Below are 5,859 nucleotides of genomic sequence, written 5' to 3' on the forward strand. Positions count from 1 at the left end.
TTTATGATTTCCGCTGCGTGCATGCATGGTTCATGCACCCTGGCTTCACGTAAAATAATATGCTGATGGGTCCTCTTTTGTCCTCATGTGGTTCGTGGTCTCTTGCTCTGCCTTCTGGAGTTTTATGTAATGTGTGATTGGCGTGTCTTTATGGCTTGTGATCTCCTGATGGTTTACTCGGGTATCTTTGGCACCTATGCCTATGGGTTCCTAATATAACCGATGGTTTTTGTTTCTCTCGGTTGTTTTCTTCTTTTGTGCTTGCTGGGAGCCTGTTCCCTCTGGCTTGTTATGTACAGTTGTATATTTGGCTTGCTGGATTTCTAGCTAGTCTAATTTTTTGATCTATAAAATTCTAACATTTGATCACAAAAAAAAAAGGAGCTCTCAGCTTGATTGAATCCTGGCTTTCTCCTGGTTATGGGTGGCAAAAAGAAAAAGGTTGGGTCCCATAGATCCCTTTTGAAACACCAAAATTTGCTGGATAATTTTCAGCTTAACGATTCTGCTGTCTTAGCTTTAGCAGCCCCGCCTCCTACTATTTATGCTACAGTACCCTCAAATTCAAATTCAAAACAGCGCCCACCTGTTGCATCTACCACGGTTTGCTCTCAGCCTACCCCCCACACGCTCCCCTCCCCACATTCTTCACCTCCACATCCTGGCGATCCCAATATCAACCATATTTTTATGGAAGACTGGTCTGACGATGATGATCTGGAAGATGAGAAGATGGATTTTGCCTCTCCTGTGGAAGACTGTGTTGGGGCTACTGCATTCTTCACCTCTACCGTGGTTGGGGCTTCTCCTGCTGGTGGCCAGTCAACACCTGTTGCTTCCCTGAATGTCGCCCAGTCAACCCATCCTCCTCAGCCTCCTGCTGTGGGGTTTATCTCCCCTTCTGGCTATTGTGCGTCTCCAACATCCAATGTAGCAGGTGCTCAGCCCCTCATCCTCTACCTCCTGCTGAGAAGATTCCTTCTCCCCCTCCAGAGAAGTCTACGACGCCTTATACCCCTCTTCCTGGGTGTTGTGAGTCTTCACCCTCCTCTGTAGCATATCATAATCTACCAGTTGTCATCACCCCACCTGCAGAGGCTTCTCACTTAGGTACTTCTCATTCTCCTGCACCTGTTGAGAAATGGCGTGATCTTTTTGCTTCCAACCGCAGCACAATCACGGGTCCTAAATTGCCACTTTTCCCATCTTCTTCATGCGATGATTTACCCTGTGATTTGTCTCCTGATGATTTTGATATTTATTATGATGTATGGCAATTCTGTATTGTGGGCTATGTCGCTGGCAAATCGCTTGGTTTTAAGGCTTTGAGCAATATTATCTCCAGCTCTTGGAAATGTGATGCCTCCTTGGCTATCCATGAATCTGGATGGTTAGTTTACAAATTTAAAATTGTAGATGATAAACTTGTTGTTCTTGCTAATGGTCCTTACTTAATTTATGGCCGGCCCTTGATTATCAAAGCTATACCGGAGTACTTTGATTTTGGGACAGATGAGATGTCCTGTGTTCCTGTATGGGTTAAATTCCCAGGTTTGCCGTTAAAATGCTGGTCTCCTAAATGCCTTTCTAGGATTGCTCACAAATTAGGCACGCTTATACAAAGTGACCAGCTCACCTGTAACATGTCGAGAATTTCCTATGATAGAGTTCTTGTAGAACTGGACCTGCTTGCTGATCTAAAATCCTCTATTGTCCTTAACTTACCAAATGGTTCCACTCTGCATCAACCGGTGATATATGAGACACTTCCTAGATTCTACAAGTTGTGCAAAGTCCTTGGGCATAACACGGGAACTTGATCCTCTCCTCCTACCCCGGCGGTAGCAAGCCTTCTGGAAAAGGAAAGCCATCAATCTATTGCCACAAAAAAGAGCCATAATGTTTTTGCTCGTCTAGGGCCTGTTGCAGAGCTGCCTAACTTTTGCCAGCATTGTAAAGTGCAAGGCCCCTCCACTAAAGCGTGCTCTAAGGGTAAGGAAGAGGTCAGTACAGTTAAGAAGGCAGGTCCTGCTAATGTTGCTACCAAGGACAATGTCAAAGGCAAAGGTAGTGTCTTTACTCGTCTCAGCCCTGTTGTTGATACTCAGGTTGATGCCCCACCTGCTGCTGCCCACCCGGTTGAAGACTCCCCTGCTGCTTCTCCTATAGTGGATGGCCCTACGCTTGTTGCTCCCTCTGCCCCCTCAGATTCTTGTGTAGCTCAGGATGTGCAACCTCGTCCTCAGGTCACAAATGCAGGTTCAGAGGAATGGCAAACTATTCGAAGAAGGAGGCATAGCTCTGGCAACAAGAGACAACCTTCATCTCTCTTACCTGCTGTTCGTAACCTGGTAGCTAAAAAAATTGTTTCCTCCAAGGGGAAAGCTACTGCCTTCTCAGTTGATACTGCTGGCAACAAGGCTTCCCATTGTCCAGGTTCAGGTGTGCTCACTAGGAGCTCAGTTCACAGGATTTCAAATAGATCTTCAGGCAGTGGTAGGGTTCCTCCCACCCTTCCCCACCCATGATTGTTCACTGCTGGAACGTGAGGGGGCTTAATAGCCCTCTCAAACAACATGAGGTCTCTGGCCTCATGAAGAGTAAAAAGCTGGATGTATGTGGTCTTCTAGAGACCAAGTTGTCTCTGGCAAAAGTAGAGTGTTTGCATAAGCTTCGGTTGAAGACATAGTAATTTGTAAGCAATGCTAGAGCTGCAGCTTATGCCCATATAGTTGTGTTTTGGAATCCTGAAACAGTGGCAATTGAGATGCTTCACTCCTCTGCTCAGGGGATTCATGTTCTAGTTACAAGCTTGGTGCAACAATTTTGTTTTACAGCCACCTTCATATATGGTTTCAACACCATTTCGGCCAGGAGGACTTTGTGGGCAGACCTTCGACGATGGAGTGTGGACTCTCCATGGCTTCTACTTGGTGACTTTAACTCAATCCTCTCTCAAGAGGACAAGCATAATGGGGAGCCCGTGTCTACCTATGAAATTTCAGACTTCAGGGAGTGTTGCTCTGATCTTGTAATTGCTGACTTGAATTCTACAGGCTCCCACTTCACATGGACAAACGGCACAGTCTGGACAAAGATTGACAGGGTGATAGTGAACACCCACTGCTACTCTATGCAACAAATAGCTCACGTCCATTTTGGAACTCCAGGGGCTTTTTCAGACCATTCTCTATCTACTGTCCAGCTGGGACTTCGAGCTCCTCAGGGCAAAAGGAACTTTCAATTTTTCAACATGTGGACAGCTCATCCCCAGTTCTTACACTACAACATTATCCAGTTTTACCGACGGACCAATTTCGTCGGTGACAGTAATAAAATCCGTCGGTGAAAATAATACCGACGGACTCACCGACGTACCACATCCGTCGGTAAAACGGTCGTCGGTAAATCCCATTTCCATCGCTAATGCTGTCGCAAATAAAAAAAACCACCTACCGACAGAAACACCGACGGTTTACAGACGGATACGCCCGCGCCAAAAAAAAAGTTTCCCGCGGGAACATTACCGACGGAATAAATTCGTCGATAATTTCAAGGGTAATTACCGACGGCATTACCGACGGACAATCTGTCGGTAATTATGGCATGGCTGGTAATTTTGTTGCAACTCTCTGTGTAATACCGACGGATTATATCCGTCGGTGATGTCGTCGGTAATGATGGCATGGATGGTAATTGTTCGGCAACTCTCTGTTAAATACCGACGGATAGTATCCGTCGGTATATCCGTCGGTAGTTATTTAAAATATATAAAAAAAATAATTTATTAATTGTAAAAAACCTTAATAAACAAATAGAAATGCATTAAACATTAATAATGTAAAAGTAATGTTAAATATTATTCATTACAAATTTAATGTGTTTAAAAAGCAAAATTAAACTAGAATAGCGGCGGAGCTAGAGGAGGAGGAGGAGGAGGCTGGTTGTTCCCGGGACCATACGGCCAAAAAGAAGCTGCACAAGTATCGTCACCCATCTTTGATCTCATCTCCATGACTATTTGACGGAGCTCATCATAATTCGTCGAGAGTTGTTGATATTGTTGTTTCAACGCAATGAACTCCTCAGACTGGGTGTTCGATACTGATGGAGAGCTTCCAACAGTTGAGACACTACGAGTCGACCGCAAGTTGTCAGCCGTAGTGTTGGAGAGCCCGTAGACCCTATTTTTATCGGGTCCACCAGACGATCCCGCCTCCATCCACAAATCTGGATCGAAATCTGGATGGGTCGACGGATTGTCCCCATATCTCTCCCTCAACCGGCTATTATAGGTCTCCTGAAAATTCCATCGGTAAAAAAATCATCAAATGCAATTCAAGATGCAATTCAAGAAAATAATAACTTACAAAATAAAATGAATGAACGAACATACCACGAAGTGCTGAGCACGGTTGTCCACGAACTGCTGCACCCCCTTTTGGCGGTCTTGACTCCGCACATGCGTCTCTAGAAACAGCTCCATTGGACTCGGTTCACGTCCAAGAGACGCAGCCTGTAAGGAAAAAATAGGTTGAAAGTTAAATATATTATAAGGAACGACAAATTAATTAACGATATATTTCATTAAAATTAATCTTACCATTCGCTTTGCATGTGCGCTGAATGGGACGGATCCGCTAGTGTGCGTGGTCACCGAACCATAAATTTGCCGGTTCCGGTTGTCGGCGCCAGACTGTGAGCGCCGTGAGAACCGCTCTGAGGTCACGTGCTCAATATATGCCGTCCATATTCCCCCGAGATGAATGGCGGTTTGAATTCCTGCCAAACCGCCACCTCATTCCATCCTTCAAGACCGTTATCCCTCGCATGTCATTTTGATTTTTTTTGGGTGTCATACCAAAAATCACGCAACCTACTTCCATAGTAACAAATTAGAATTTAAAACATAAAATTATAAAACAAAAATAAATATTATTTTCGATGTTACCTAGTTGCTGCGTGATTCTCCCATACCCTCCTCACAACATTGTTGTCCGCCCTATCCCACTCAAATTTGTTCTGTGTATATAAATAATTCATATAAAATAAAAATAGTACAAGATATAAAATTATAAAAATTATTTATTAAAAATTAACACCGACCTGAAATCGCTTAAACCATGCATCGATATTAGGTTTCCACTCAGGATGTTTGGAAACCTGGCTCCATTGAAACAATGGAATCTCCATCGACGATTTAAACGCCAATGTTATAGTCCTTGCAGCCTCAATGTTTGTGAACCTGAAATTAAATAAAAGTAGTAATTAATATTAATTAGTTGTTCATAAATTATGTTATAAGTATATAAAAAAAAACTAAAACCTAAACAAACTTACATTGAGAGGTCATCCTTCCATTGTGCCTGGTACTTGCGGGTGAATTGACCCCGCTGTGAAGGCACACCGCTTCTGCGCTGTGAAACCGCGCTAGAAGAGGCAGCATCACAAGTTGGCGTAGATTCCTCGCTGTGATCAGCACCTAAGGATACGTCCTCCTCGCTGCTAGAAGAACTAGCTGCAACCGTCTTCTGACGACGTGCTGTAGATTTCATTCTACGCATCTACACAAATGTATACGAATAATTACATAATTAACTTCGATTATTTAAAAAAAAAATTCGACAAAGTCTCCCCTGTACTGGGGGGTCCCAAGTTGTCGACAAAATCATATTACACTTCCAATTTTATTTCACATCCCGATCCAATCATCCTGGATCTCAACCCAACTCATCATCATCAACACAACATTTTATTCAATAACATCATATAGAATTACAACTATGAACATTCATTGTTAAATTGGTACTAACATTAGATTTAAGTCATACAAATATCCTAAATTAAGATAAACTAATT

The 5,859-nt window shown here is 43.3% G+C and overlaps 1 long non-coding RNA gene across 1 annotated transcript; it reads right to left on the reverse strand.

The window, feature by feature from the left end:
* Positions 1-4,858: 4,858 nt before the first annotated feature.
* On the reverse strand, positions 4,859-5,552 carry LOC133681683 (uncharacterized). Its single transcript, XR_009836546.1, has 3 exons — positions 5,341-5,552; positions 5,107-5,245; positions 4,859-5,022 (listed from the first exon to the last, which is right to left on the reverse strand). It is a non-coding gene; the product is annotated as an uncharacterized LOC133681683 (long non-coding RNA).
* Between the last annotated feature and the right edge of the window lie 307 nt (positions 5,553-5,859).

This window comes from Populus nigra, chromosome 2 (assembly GCF_951802175.1).
Source record: "Populus nigra chromosome 2, ddPopNigr1.1, whole genome shotgun sequence".
Classification (NCBI taxonomy): Eukaryota; Viridiplantae; Streptophyta; class Magnoliopsida; order Malpighiales; family Salicaceae; genus Populus; species Populus nigra.